The sequence below is a fragment of the Gobius niger genome (genome assembly GCF_951799975.1).
Source record: "Gobius niger genome assembly, chromosome: 8".
NCBI classification, from domain to species: Eukaryota; Metazoa; Chordata; class Actinopteri; order Gobiiformes; family Gobiidae; genus Gobius; species Gobius niger.
In genome coordinates, this window is record NC_136859.1 from 28116816 (window position 1) to 28132921 (window position 16106).

A 16106-nucleotide genomic window follows, 5' to 3' on the forward strand; every position below is an offset into this window, starting at 1 on the left:
CGGTTAACAAGATGTCACAAAATTAATCATAACGTCTGGACTAACACCTGCACACAATGTCGTTGTGTGGTTCTAAAATGATAAATAAAGCACATACTTACTTACTTATATAAGATCATTGCTTGTTTTCTATCATGAAGTTAAGAAAAAGTGATCTATCTTCCTGTTTCCTTTCTCATACACATAAAACTTGTACTGCCTTTGCAAGAGTAATAGAAGTAATCCCGCCATGTTTGGTTCAAGCAGGTAGCAACGTCCTTAGAGGTACGTTAGCCAAAAGTATAAACTATATAGAAACGACAACAAGCCAAAAAATGGGACAACTTGGTTAACTGCTGGGTCTGTATGTACTGTGTGAGTATAGACACGTATGTGTGAATGATAATTTAGTTTGCATTAACCAACTAGCAACTAAATTTAAGGTTAAGGTGAACTTTATGTCCCCGTAGGGAAATTTGTCTCTGCATTTGACCCATCCTATACGATTCAAGTCGATTTTGTGATGAAAAATTACGACACTGTATTGATCTCTGCAGCAAAACAGCAGTCAATGCGATGCAGTGACCGACGTGGATACTATCGAACAACAATGTACTGAAAATGACTTACACATGTCGCAGATAGATCTAGTTTCTGGCATTCATTCACACGCAGTGGGACTCACTACAACTGCATTCTCCACATTGTGACTGGAGCTGGAGTAACTAAAACATGATGTCATGGCTGGGGAGATCGAGGAATGGTCAAATCAGTTTCCATTTAAGGCCCGCTGCAGATACTCCAAATTTCCCCAGACGATTCTGCTGACTGAAGCAAAGCGTGAGCAGAGAAAGCGTATAGGAACATATCTCGCCTGACCTCATTTTCACAATCCCCAGGACCAACTTTTTTCCACTTCTTCTCTGCTCCTTTAACCTTCAATGTGTGACCCAGAAATCCAATGGGAAAATTCTGCTAAATGTAGTTTTTGTGAGGTTTTTAACCAAGTCTGTGTTTTTGCATTTATCCAATTGCTGATGTCATGAGGCGGTGCTTCGGATTTCTTTACTGATCATTTTGGTGTTAAAAATAACCTCCACTACAAACTGCTGTCATCTATTACTATTACCATACTAATAGATGATGGCAGTTGTTTTTAGCTTTGTGATGCTTATGCTCTACTGGCACAGAGTGGAGAAAAAGTAAGTGTTTTGATGAATGATGAATTCATTGAAAAGGTGCCAACAAAGTCAAGTCGGAATAAATCCTCACAGGGATTTCACCAGCCAAGTCCACACCTACGTACATCTAAGGGGAGACGTGGCACTCCATGAAGAGGCACTGGAGACCACACAGTTGACATCACTAAAAAAAAAAAAAAAGTAAGGTTGCTTTGTTTTGATTGAATTACCCCACCTGGATGACTAAGAATTCACACCGTTTTATTATTATTTTATATATAAGCATGAGACTGAAAGGATTGAAAAATGAACTGCTAAACCAATACAACAATGAGAGGAGCGGAGAGGTCTAAACTACAGGGTTATCGAGTTAAGACATGAAAAATCCCTATGCAGACAGATTATAGCTATAGCAGATATAAATACGACCATTCGATTGGATTCAGATTCATTGTGCTGTTCTACTACAGACACAACAGATCAACATAGAAATGAATGTGAAGGTGTCAAATTCCTACGAACTGTCACTCCCAACTGGAAACACTACTGTATGGTCCTTGACGCCGTTAACCAGGATTCACCCCGGAGTCCTGAGAAGCACCGCGCTCTCATTTGGGCTTACAGAAAAGGACTGTCGAGATAAAAGCGTGTAGTCCGCATAATAAATTACACTCGATATGTTCAAAAAGACGGAAAGCCTTTATTGTAAAAGGCCATATCATAAAACACAACACAGGGGAGGTATGGCCTTGACTTGAAAGGAAAATGAAAAGAAAAACACAGCGGCCTACGCACAGACACTATAAATTTACATACAGGATTTATGGTTTTGTTTTATCTCCAACTGATACCCGTCTCAAAAGCATGACGTCACGTCAATGAAAGCTAATATGTAGAATTTCCATTTCATTTATGTAGTGTGCGATCATAAACAAAAACATGCTGAACTACATGTATAAAATGTTTATGAGAGAAAATAGATTAACCAAGCCCCATAGGAAACTAAAGAAGCAATGTAGTTCAAGCAGTTTTTCAGTTGTTACCTTTGTTGGACTAGAATGCATGTGCATAAATGGACATGGATTTATACATCTGCACTATGCATTTTGCACAGCTGGGACGCAATTGTCAAAAACAATTGGATTTGTGACTTTATTTCCCTCCCATGATTCAGTTTGTAAAGTGTCTGCATTATATCTAAACACACCCTCAATCTTTAATTTGACAGACTAAAATACTCTAACCTTCTAAACGAATATGAAAATCACACACATTTCAGAACAAGTCAGTGTAGATTAGCACCACTCATACATGACTCTATCAAGAACATTGTGTTGTTTGCAGAAGACATTATTGGCTTTGACCCATGTGATTTCCTTTACAACTGAAGTCCCATTTTCCATTCTAACCTTTCTTCTTGTGTGCGTGCAATTATGAAATAAAACTATAAACTGTGTTGTACTTACAATTTAGACTTAGTAGACGTGTAATTCTCCACCCAGTATTCTGACAGTCAAAGTGGAACTCCAGTGGTCATCAAACCTGTAGAAAAAATCACAAATGTATTATTATTATTTCTTGTAACCATTTCAAACCAAAAATTTAAATTTGCCTACAGCAGTCGGGAGTAACAGCGGCCACAAATGAAAGACCAGCCAAACCTACAGCTGACGAGATCTCTCGATAGATTCCTCTCACGCTGGCCCGACATTGCATCTAAACCCCGTTATCTACATTTCATTTGAGTCGCAAGGAGAGTCGCAAGTTCACAAATCCTATAGCTATAGTTTCTTGACTTTGCCAGAAGAGCCCCTGCAATCCGTCAGCGCCTTATCTACCCGTGTCACCCAATGGGATCTCTTTATCATGCAGCCATGCAAAACACCATTCATCTTCCCCGCCTAATTCATTATGTGCGATAAAATGCAAAAGAAGTCCCATCTCTGCTGCTAAATGGACTGGTGCGCTGAAAAACAGGTGCTCCGGTAAACACAGATAGCGCTGGTTGAATTATGTTGCGGACCCGTCTATCTCTGGATCTATTAACCAGATTGCCAGCATGACCCGGTTTCTCGCATGCTCCCGCCTCTCCTCTTGTCGTTCCATGTCTAGGTGAGGACTGAGCTTGGAGAAATGCTGTTGAAAAGACAGTGAAAATAAAACAGACACCACTTACAGCTCCAGGCCCATGCATTGATCAAATAAAGTGTACATTTAGGTCACGCGTCGTGTATATTTAACAGTTATACACAGTGCTGGGTACGGTCACGAGACTGGGAAGCATGGAAACATTGCACGTGTTTACCCAAGAGAGATTTATATGGACTTTCCATTCTAGCCTACTGACACGATTTTGTGGAAGGCTGGCGAAACAGGGCCTGTTCACTTCTTTGGACAAAATCTATACAACACATTAAAAATATTCCAATTACATATGACAAAGAGCATTGGGTATCGAAAAAATGACATGAAAAGACATTCAGAGGGAGCTTGGTTTACGTCCATGTGGTCTTGTTGGAAGCAGCCAGCAAAAACGTTCTCCCATTAACAAATGCAGAATTATTAATACATTTTGACTAAATAAAGAACGTTAGCTTCATGCTACATATGCTAACATTCGAGTGTTTTGCTCCTACTGAACAATTTGCCGTGAAAAAAATCCACATGGACCCAATATTGGTTCGATTTTTTTTGGCGTAACCAGAAAACGGCTAAAACGAGTCGAAAATTGTGATTCCAATGAGGGGTTTTCTTCTGCCTCGGCTATGCCACGCCCATTTGTATGACGCGTTGTCATCTGCGTCACCTTGAGAGCTAGCATAATCTAAGCTACACACAACCGTCAACCACGCATTCACACTTGCACGATGCTTAAAGTACCTTGCCCGTAAAAACAATGGCAAGCGCAATGCTAGTAGGGAATGATCACCCGATGCCAGCTGAAGGAGACCTCGCCAGCTGCTGCCAGGGGTCATTTTCATTGGGATGCAAACGACATATAAACCATCTCAAGGACTTTCTTACAGCAAGCTTTCCCATTCCACCCATACGGTCTGACTCCTCCAGCAAGGTATTCCGTAGCAAGAATCCTGCTGAAGATTTAGGGATGGATGCCTAGGTGCTGCAATGCGTTCGGCCATTGCCCACTGCTCCCGATATGATGCCCCACTGGTATTGTATCCTTCGGGGACAATCATTTTACGCTTGTTCGTTCTGTTAGCCCAGTGCATATGCAAACACTTCTGTAGCAGGGAGGGTCATTGCACACGGCTGCTGAGTTTTGAAAAATAGTTTGGTTCCATGGGCCCCTACACAACAATTGACCGCACGATGAGGGCTACAATGTACCAAAATTTGACAACTTTTTGACAAATGACCGTAGGTTTGACACTACCATCATCTCCCAGTCTCCTTTCAGCAGTTTCCCTCTTGAGCAATCACCAAAGCTTGAACATTTTCCACTTACCAGAGCCGGGGCCGCGCATGATGGGATGAGGGATGGGCTTTTTCGGAGGGAGGTCGAATACTTCCTGAGTGAAATCATGGTGCCTGTGTCATTGGCCCCTACTCTGTGCTTCGCTCACCGTCTGGCCCCCATTTTAGCCATTGATCCCGTTTCCATTGCCAGCATTGGATGTGGTTGTGTTTGAAGCTCACTGTTTGGACCCATTAAAGAAACAACGCAATTGCAAACGTATGGTGGATCATGGAAATCTGTTTGCCAGATTTCTGAGAGGAGCATTGTAAACATGGTATAGATCTTTGGGCAGAATCCAGTGAAGGCGCTCCTTTTTTGTTTTTACAGATAGCATTTACGAGCTTCTAATGGTCGCTTTGGCGCTAAGCTGAAGGTCATTAGCCCAAATCTGGCTTTCACACATTTCCTTGGTAATTAAAATGTTATGTCGTGCAGGATTTGGAGGAGGGGTTTGACTTAGCTAATACTTTTGTGGTCTGTCTAAGGCTCTAGTAGTTTGGCTAAGTGCATGGTTTAGGAGTTTTCCGTTGTAGCAAAGGATCTCAAAGTCGTCAACTGGCCTGTGTTGTTGTGGGTTGAGGACAGGAAGCCACTGATGAGAGAAACGTCCTCAGCGTCCTGCCAAGGTGGGCTTATGTGTGGCCTGCGGGAGCACAATCTCAAAAATGTAGCACACGAGTTGCCACATACAGTACTTGTAAGCCTTCACTTCACTTTCTAGAATGCTGCTGCAATGCTGGCGATTGCACATTACCAATTGTACTATATTTCATTTTCGAGTACGTGTATGCCGCTGTGGTCTAGTACATATGGAGCTTTTGTTTCTGCCGAAGCCGCGCAGTGACAGCCTGGTGACAGACACAGACCCTGATGGCTCGCCTTAACCACCACTCTGTCCTCATCCTTTCATTCTCGATTGCAACTTGCACCAAAGCAGCGTCCTCGTTTATTTCTATGCGCTTTTTTTTTCCCTCCCCTGACTTCTATTGTAAATCACCTATGTCCACTTTTAGCCGTCGTCGTCCTTTTATAGCCTCACCAAGGACACGTTCTACCATTTAAGGCTCCTTACCTTACAGCACACCAGAAAAGGGCTGGGGCTGCAGCCAGTGAAGGTGAGGAAGCACACCCCCCCTCTGCACGCTGTCCAAGAACAGTGGAATAATTGTACCCAGGAAGTGCCAAGTGTGCAAGAGTCTGTTGGAGTTGTTGATGTGCGTATTTGGTGGCTGACATAAATCCGCAGCTCAGTACTTGCAGAGGGCCAGGCAAGCCTCAGCCTGTCTCCTCAGCGCACTATTGTCTCAGGCACCCAACCGTGCAAGGTGAAGGGAAAGTGTTGGTAAATACAGGAGATGGGAAGGATTAGGGCTGAGGATAGTCTGTGGACACACGTATAGGTCATCTTATCCAACTGGTATTTTCGTCTCGGGAAAAACTATTCTTATTGGACACTGTGAAGTCGTGTTTGGAGTGGGACAAAAATGCCCTGAATGGGAAAATCTTGCACATTGTATTTTTCATGGTCAAATTGCGCATGGTATATTGTTAACATAGGAAGCGGTGATCATTTCAGAAGCGTTCCGAATGGCATGAACACGGTGTCCTGACTTGATCAACAAGTTCAAGTTGCGACTACAACGTACTCAGCAGCGATTTGCATATGAAATAAGCTGTACTCTTCATGTGCACCTGCTTTCTTTGTATAGACTATTGACCCCCTGTGACCCTTGCTTGGTTAAAAAAAAAAAAACTACAAAAACAATTCAAGTCACCTTGGGAACTGTGTAAAATGCTGCAGAATTCACACCAGGTCTCACTCTTGACTATTTTCACTTCTACCAGCAAAATTCTGGAAAACGCATAACTTCCTTAAATTAAAGTGATAGTCTGGAAGTCTAAATGTATCACAAATATATAAAATGTGCAAAATCTATCACCTGGTCCTGCATTTTGACGTTAAGTAAATATTACTATATGTGTTGTTTTTTTTGTAAAGTCCCTCCTTCCCGGATCTCGGCAACTAATCAGAGTCTCGCATCCTCCCGCGTTGACCAATGAGAGAAGCTTTTCCTGTGAACCAGCCTGTCAGGTCCAATCAGGAGGGAGGGGGAGGAGCTTGATCGCGTAGTTCTGACAATTATGTTCCTGCTCGCCCCATTTTGCCAACTAAGAAGGGCTTTCTGTTTATAGAGGGGAGGAATTTGACTGTTTACCTTCAAATTGAACCTTATCTCTCCTCACAACTAACAGACTATCACTTTAAATAAATCAAATCTGCTCTCAAGCATTCAAGTTCCAACCAGTGTTTACTTGCAGTGTGAGACCATCCCTCCGCCTTGCCGCTAATAAACAGATGAGATAATACAATTTGATGTTTTTACGACACATAACAAATCACACTCCATCTGTATACTTCTCGGAACGCATTTTGCAACACCAAGAACGAGCATGTAAAAACAGCACCACAAATCAGCCCATGATATGGAAAATATCCGCCATCCACGCTGCGTATACCTCCAAACACTCCATATTTGGAAGCGCTAGATTGACACGGCAAGATTAAAGGACAGTTTCTTAGCGTGGAGAAATTGGAGAAACAAACCTCTATGTTTGATTATTGTTCAGCCAGGATAAGATGTAACAGAAATATGCGAGTCTGGGAGGGCCTCCGTGCGCGTGAGAAGGTGAAATGGTGTAGTGCTGGTCTGGGGTTTCAAGTGTCGATGTGTTCAGTTTTCAGCGGTTCTCAAACTTATCGCCAAAACATGCTACTGATGACCAGCTAGACACAGAAGATGCTATTTTTGCTGTGGGTAATAAAAGAATGGATTTGGATGAGGGCAGAACCTATTTAAATCTTATATTTGGCCGACTTTAGTCAACATCTGCCATCCACAACTGTTGGGATTACGTTTAAGTGTGGTGTAGCTTCTGTAACCTACAGCCTATGGGCATTGGCACGACACGCATTTCCCATTGTAACAAATTCCTCAGTGCTGAGTAGAAGCCGGTGATGTTGAATGAATGAAATGCCCCCAAACTGGGCTCCAACACCTTGCCATCCATCCACCCACTCTCTCGCTCTCATGACTCCATTTCCTCCGCCATGATGTCACAGCCTTGCTTCATTCCTTGCAGATGTGGGAACCGGGCTTATTAAGTCTCATGGAAGTGGTCCACGCAGTAATGCTCTTAGCGCTGGGGGCGAGCAAACAGGACATGCGCTTCAGGGAAGTACAGGAGAACGGTGCAGGGATTGGTGGAGGTGAGGACGGCAGTGTAAGTTTCGGTACATTCAATCGAAATAAAGTGGTTAAAGAAACAATTAAAAAGGGACGTCAAGGTTAGGGCTTTTAGAAAACTGAATGACTTGTTCGTAGTTTAATCTATACAATTGGCAGGTGGACATAAAGTTACAGCCAATTAACAGCGCCTTATGGATTATCTAGACTATCAAGAGTATTAATAGATTTACCTTCCCTGTTTGCAAAAGAACGTATGTGAGCAGTAGCCGCTTATGTGACCTTCGCCGCCATTACGAGTACACCCTGCTGAAATATGGCCGTGGGTGACTGCCTAATGGCCCTGTCTGCCCAGGGTTTACAGTGTTTTGAAAGGTGACATTTTGGGCCCTGAGCAGAGCTGTTGTGTTTGAGGCCTGCTGTGTGTCACAGGCTGGTTTAAAGACTACATGCCACAGTCCTAAATATTACCCAATTAAACGGGGAGGAAGCACATCCGCAGGGAAGGATGTCGAGTCGGCAGGTCTGGCACAAAGAAAAACACTCAGTGGGATCCGTGTAGGTGGCTAATTACTGGTTAACAAGTCGAAGGAAAAATCGGGCAATTGCCATTTTTTGCAGATCTTTCAGGGATGAGTTACCGCAGAAGGAAATGATGCAGTGTGAAAATGTGACACAATAGGGCAGCAATTTTGGGGGAGTATCCAATTGCAATTTTATACATAGTGTTAGATCTGTGTTTTCAAATCAACATTTTAAACACTGCACATCTAAACCATGCCTTGGAGTATTGACATTTGAGAGAAGAGTGAAAAATGAACCACTAATCTACTACGGGGATCTTGCACATAGTGGTATAAGTCTGCAACTCAGTGGTCTTCAAACCAGTGCGTCGGAACTGAAAAGTAGGTCATGATCATTTAGCCAAAAAGGATGATCAATGCTTCGTATTCAACAGTACTTGTCTCATTTGAATGTTGTCCCTCTATGCATACTAGATTTAAGTGCTACTTCTGAAATTGTCCGTCCGAGAATGTCAGCCTCCTAATTCATGTATTTATTTTCTTTTATGTTTGGAGGGGAATAACGTAATGTGAATAGTATTTCTCTGTATTCACGCAGTTTTGAGCAATGCTCAGGTAATCCTGTTAGCTGTTTCTTCTTCTACGGTGTCAGCGCTTCGTTCTGTACTTCAAGGTCATTGGTCTGGTCTTCCAGTGATCGTTAAAACCCCAAACTGTCCTCCGCATTATTAAAGCGCATAATCCACCGTTATATCGGTTCTGAACTGTGTCTATCACGGCTCTAACCCACGCTGTCAATCGAAACTGAAAGTGAGTTAAAACATAAGTTATTCCCACAGCTACCAATAGAAGGAGCCCCAGTTAAGGTCTCCTCTAGCGCCTGTATTTCAATGTTACTATTTCATTTGTACAGAGACATAATTTCAAATGATAAAACATTAAATATCAATGCTGAGGCACTTTTAAAAGTCTATTTTTAAGCACCATATGCATTATATATTTACAATATAAAACATGACAATAATGCTAGGAAACTGATGATTCATGTTTTTTTCCCATTACATCGACAGTAAGAATGGCTTATGAATAAAGCACCAACAATAAGTAAACAGCTTTTACAGAATATAGATATAGTTTTCCACTGTAAAACGCTCGATATACAGTACACACTTGCGGTTTGAGAATCCTGTGGTTTGCTGCTTGATTAAAGGTCAGTATTAAGGGCAATCATCCCTTTCCGCTCGCATGCCGAAAGCGCGGTTGCCCTAATCTTCGCCTTTTATCCCGGCGCATTAAGATGGAATTACACACCTCCTAAACTCCAGAATGTATTTTTTCCCCACACATTCTTGAGCTTCTGTTAAATATAGGCTATCCTATGATTCCGCCATTAGCCACAAGCCACCATAACCATTGATTATATGGATTCCTATTACACTATTACCACTTGTAGGAACCCTCGGCAATTTGTCCACAGTATTTCTGCTTGTCTGTCTCCCCCGTCTCTCTCATTCTTTCTGTTTGTTATGACTCGTCTAATTGACACTTTGCTGACTAAATACCCACATGTCATACTTATTTATGGATATCTGCAACAGTACTCCCCACGAGGAATGGAATGGTCGCGCCAGAAATCCGTCTTTTTAACCCCAAAACCAGCAGAAAACATACAGCTGGCATATTTTTTGATTCAACTCGGTCATAGTCGTTCCAGGAATTGAGGACAGACGGATCTAAAATCGTGATCTCAAGCAGGACATAATGGAACACTTACTAACCGGCGCGCAGATTGCATCACAGGTACACGGCGAACTCTGCACTGGCATTAGAAAAAAAAAAACACCTTCCACGCTTCGGGCCACGGCAACACCAGGGTCTGAGTCAGTGAATACAACCGGGCAACATGAGATGACGCAGCGTGAATGTCATGGCATACTCAACGCAAAAAAACATCTGGTTTAGGTGAGCCAGACGCAAGGAAATTACTATTAAAATTAGCAATAACCAGACCATCCATCCTAGTTCTCAGGGTTAGGGTTTCATTTCCTCCCAAAGACACTTGGCACTGGTTTGACCCATAGCATGAGGAGGCGTCCACCCACTGACCCAAATGTAAAGAGATTCGGTGTCAGCAACTATAGTGCACACTGTCCAAGACACTTCACCAACCGTCCTTCACTCTATCAGTGAGAGTGCAAATATGGAGCAATGGATGCAAATTAGCCCCCATATACAATCCGATAGTTATCTGAGTTGGGAGATGTTATAGCCCTAACTTCATCTATATGTACTGACCAGCCTGCCATTGCCAGACTAACTGCAAAACTCTACATCTGTTTGTGCCAGGGTAAGTGTGTTGGACTGAGTGGGCCCATTGGAGTAAGTGAAGTCTCGCCATTCTCCTCTATAAACTGCAATTACTCTGTATTAAACCAGCAAGTGTCTGTTTATAAGACAGCAGCAATTGGAAGCTTACAAGAAGGCATTTCCTTTGAAAACAGCTCTTGCTCTGAGAGCCTCAGGTAAGTGCTAGGTATGGACCTGTAATTGTATCTCTAAAGGAATGTAATGACCCCATTAGCAAACGCTCACTTACTTTTTACACTGGATCATTTTGTGTCCACTGCAGCTATACAAAAACGTACTTTCTGCATTGTTGTAGTCAGTAGGAATAGGAATAGTTTTAGTGGGTGGGTTTGAGAAAACATTAAATATGAGAGAAACAAACGCGATTTGAACTATATCTTGAACATTGCAAAATATTGGTCACATTTTTTGAACCATTTACAAACACATTTAAACAAAAATCGCAAGAAAATTGTGCCATAAGCTCAAATGGAATAAAAAAAGAAAAGAAAGATTCTGACTAAAACTGAACTTTTCCACATTTTCAAGGTTTCATGTTTGTTGTTTGAAGCTGTGCAATCAATGAATTGTAAATCTTCAGCAATTTTGCGATACTTTGTGGCTCTTGCGATATAGATAATGTGAATTTTGTGATATGCTGCGCAGGGAAGGGAAGCATTTTCAAAACTGCTCTAGTGGGGTCTTCAAGCCCGATGCAGTGCCGGTTACAAATAAAATCAAAAACAGAGCATCACTTAGACATCACAGGTTTACAGCAACATGTGTAAGGACACAAAGGACGGGAAAAGTGTGAGGCCTGATGACGCCTGGCCCGGTACCTCCCATGAGGCCTCCCTGGTTTGGTCGGATAGAGTTTCAGACGTTTACTAACAGCGTTCCACTGAGGAAGCTGACTGGAGTGGCCCTCACAATAACAGCGCAGCACCTGGCCCCTGTGCCCATGCAGGCACCCGGGGGTCACTTCCCCCTCTGAGGGAATGCAGACGCACTCCTGAGCCAGCCACGCGCCCCCCACCTCGCGCTGAGAGAGGGGGGCATCCAGGGGAAAGCACAGAGACAACTGAAAAAACATGGCTGCCCAGGGAAATGTGGTGAAATGTCAAGACAAGATGCAGAAGCGGTTTGTATAACCGTGCAATAAATGTGCTGTTAATACAAGAATTCTAACAGGAAATAATTACAAATTTGTAATCTGTAATGTGTTATCTTTTTTGTTTGGTTTTGGTCACAATATTCGGCTCAATTGGCTTAAAAAAAAAAAAAATAGCCATCATTATCAGCAAATGATGGAACAAAATGCCAAACAAAGCTCTACTATGAACAAAATCTAACCAAATTATATGAACTGCAACTATTTTAAAGCCCAAACCTTTTATGAATGGACATAATGGGTTTGAAATGAAAGGTAGAAAGCTAAAAATCATGCAGAATAAGAAGAATAAGATCATCTAAACATGTCACGTTTTGACACTTTCATTACCTAGGCAACCTGATGAGTGAATATGATAAATAAACTCATCAAGGACTTTTTTAGTAGCCCATCAGCGCCACCCCATATCTATTTGTTATTTCACATAGCCTCCCAGTTTGACAGTGTGACACAACCTCTACCTGAAGTTGATATTCAAAATCAAGCCCTTTAACCAATGTAAATGCAGCTCCCCTAAACCACCTGCAAACACTTGACCGCCATTTCTTCCTCGCTATTCTTGGCTAAAAGTCAAAAGATGCCAAGCCGCAAGGCCCGACCGCGAGCCGTCCCGTTGGGTTAGTGTGATTCCCTGAGCAAGTTCTGGGTCTGGCTCGGGTCCAGGCTCCACGCGGGACTAACCTTTGCGAAAACACCGAGCCCTCCGAAGAATGTGGACACGGTCAGCGAGACAGCGGCGGAGAGGAAGAGGAAAGAGCAAACAAAAAAACATTCTATGGGCTGTGGTCGTGTCATGGGTGCAGCGCGGAGGCCCGTGCCCTGAACAGGACGGAGTGACTGGTTTGAGGGCGGCTGGGTGTTCCGAGTATTTGGACAGTTACTTAGACAGAGTGTAAAAATAACATGTCAATGGAGGATGCACAGTGGGATGCTTTGCAGACTGCATTCCTCGCTGAGGTGTCATTTCTATAGAAACCGGGCACAGAAAGCAACACTGCGTGAGCAAATGTGGGCTAGAAATGTGCTCTGTAACGTACTATGCGAGAAGCAACTCTCGTTCCATTGAGAAGAAACACAATGGTCACACGGACACACAGCTTGAAGAAATATAGAGCTAGTGAGCCCCTTAAAAGTATGCTGTGACCCAAGTAAGTCTATGGATAAGCCAACTGATAGTAAAGTAAATGGAGACAATACATGGTAAAGTAAGTGTGTCATAGAAATATAATAATAGGATTTTTGTTATGTTCAAACAGTAGCCAAGGAACACTTGCATTTACTCCAAGTCTCATGAATCAGCGGCACAGTATGACGCAACAGGTAGCGGACATCCACGTCATGTCTGTCTTTACGATGATGTAAAAGCAGTGGGAGCCGCTTGCAGGCCCATGCAGAGTCAGACACACCCTCAGCAGCCGACTGCACGCTTCCTGCTGCTGGGGAGAGGAAAGTGCCTATCACCGGGTCACACTTATAGGCACAAAGGTGAGCTATAGAAACACTGATGTATGGTGGATCAATCTTGGGCTGTTGTCTAACTAATGTCTGACAAAAAGATCATCATTGTAACAATTGAAGGTCCAATATATAATGCTTTTATAGTAGAGTGGAGTGAAATTGTTGCTGTTCAAAAAGTGGATAAAACTGGAATGTTAGTGCATTCAGAAAGTTAGGCATACAATTGGACCACAACTAACAGTTTAAACTATTTACACGCCTCTTTTCATTGTCTCTAAGTCTTTCATTCATCCACTGCTCAGTCCAACTCCGCGGTAAACTATGCAAGTAGACCTAGAGGGGGAAGCTGATGAAAAAAATGGCAGAAATTTGCATGCCTTCCACCTGACAACTGGCAAGGTCACCACAAGGTAAAGTGAGTCTCATCCAAACACACACACACACACACGTACGTTGCCACTTCCTGACAATATGCGCTTAGAAACCATCCCGGCTATAAGGCGACAATTTCAAAGCTGACACTTCCTTCTACTATTCACTGGCTCACGGTCCTGCTGAAGGCTGGCAGTGGCAGCAGGGCATAAACACAGAGCAGAAGAAGTCCAGACCCATCACAGACACCCCATTTCCACTTCACTTCCCGCACACAGGCACAGGAAGTTCTCTCCTCCTCCACGGCTGTTTACTTAATGCTGCCTGCTCCTCTGGGCCTTTGTGTTTGGCTAAGGTGTGAAATATTAAGCGCGCCGTCACACTCCGGTGCCCACGCCCGCCTTTATCTCCCAAGCCCGCATCCGAGCTAAAACCATAAAGAGTGAATCATATGGTACAGTCACTTTAACTTAATCATTACCTTAGAACAATGCGGTAGCAAATACATCAGTGGAGCAATTATACCATCTGTTGTCACTAATTTTAGTCTCGGGTCGAGGCGAAGGGACAGTATGGGAGGCAGCCAATCCCAGCTCAGCTCACAAGGACTTGGGGAATACAGCAAAAGTTAGTGTGACATATGGCCAGAGTTCACTGAGGGTCAAGAAAACAGATTTGACTTAATTGCGAGCAGTTAATCATAGCTGGGCCTAGCATACAGTAGCTCATGGTGAAAAAGATGATTGAATTGTAGTTCAGGGATAAATGCTCTATCCACTCAGCCACTTCTAAGAGTGTTGTTTTACTGCAATGTTCCCTCACCAATGCAAACATCCTATATTTCCCTTGCCCCCACGTCTTGTCAATCATTACAATTCAACTCATCTGTAATTCACCAAGTCAACACATTTCTCTTCTCCTGCCCTGACATTTTTCATTCAAAAGCAGTGATGTGTCATTCATTCACAAGACGACACACAACTTTGACACGGCAGCGTTATTTGAGTGGAAACTCGTGAGAATGTTGACTTTTTTTTGAACACCACCAGATTGTATGAGCGACAAAGAGTGTTTAAAAAAAAAAAGGTCCTACCGGGAGAGCGGTGTGCGTAAAAGTTGCCAGAACTCGCCTCCGGTGCACCGCGCGCTGGGTTTTACGCAGGGATCGAGTCGCAGCTCCCGACTTCAGGGAAACTTTGTTGTGGATTCCTCCGCGCGTAAGTCAAAGCGCTTTGGTGAAGAGTGATGCAGTTTTGCCGGTTACTTTTGTGCTACTACTGGAGGAAGTTGACTACGTTGAGTCACAAGATCCCGCCCCCCTAAAAAACATTCCTCCCTCCCTCTCTCTCTCTCTCCCTCTCTCTCTGGCCTCCGTGTCTCCTGCCACTTCAAACGAGTCAAGTCCAGGCAGCGAGGGCCCGGTGTCTCCTCTCTACTTACCTCCACTTTGCTCTAATGCAATCAGGCCTAATGCCGCATACACGGGCTGACAGCTTCCAAGAGGCCCGATTCGCCCCTCATTTAATTTGCCAATTCATTAGAAAAGAGCCAAACAGGGACATGTTCCAAGTACGCTCTTGCATTATAGTTATTTAGTAGTTTATTCATTTAGTTCCTGCTTGTTACAGATTAATGTTCGAAAGGCACATCATCAGTTGAATAAGACCTGGATGTCACACATTTTCAAATTCTTTATGATATTCAGATAAGTTGGTCTGGTCAGAATGTTCGTGCTACGTGAAGCTAATTGTGTCCTTGGGCAAAACACTTCAGCCACCTTGCCTCCAGTGTCTGTGTACATTGGTATGTACTGTATTTATGATGGGAGAGCGTAACCACAGCGCAAAGTCTTGTTCACCACAAAAGATTCATAATGGGGTGAAAATGGTGCTCCCTGGGCCACTCTTTCACAATGTGAGCCCGATGAATCCTGGCATTGTCATCTTGGAATATGAAAAGAATATGAAAAGAAATTTGCCTTGATGCCTGATCCCGTCAGCCCTTGGAAGCTAACCAACTTACTTGGGTACTTGGATGGGAGACCATTTGGTAACACCAGGAAGCCCAGCGAATGTCGTGAGTTGGTGGCAGTCGGAGGGGTCGATGGCGCAGACTGGTTGCATCGCTTCTGTGAGTCTACCCCGGGGCAGCTGTGGCTACAGTAGCAGCTTACTGTGGTCGGCACGGTAGCACAGCGGAGAGAAGGTCCAGGACGGGGTATTTCTGTGTGGAGTTTGCATGTTCTCCCTGTGTCTGCATAGGTTTCTTCCAGGTACTCCGGTTTCCCCTAGCACTAAAAACATGTACAATAGGCCAGGATGATGGTGATGATGGTACGGTGGTGATCAGAGA

The 16106-nt window shown here is 43.5% G+C and overlaps 1 protein-coding gene across 1 annotated transcript in view; it reads right to left on the minus strand.

The window, feature by feature from the left end:
• Nucleotides 1-14996, minus strand: part of fhl3a (four and a half LIM domains 3a) — a 42858-nt gene extending 27862 nt beyond the window's left edge. Inside the window, exons 1-2 of the mRNA XM_079561966.1 lie at nt 14848-14996; nt 2627-2702 (exon numbers count right to left, since the gene is read on the minus strand). The gene's annotated coding sequence lies outside the window, so the exon portion shown is untranslated. The remainder of the gene's footprint in view (nt 1-2626; nt 2703-14847) is intronic.
• Nucleotides 14997-16106: the final 1110 nt, after the last annotated feature.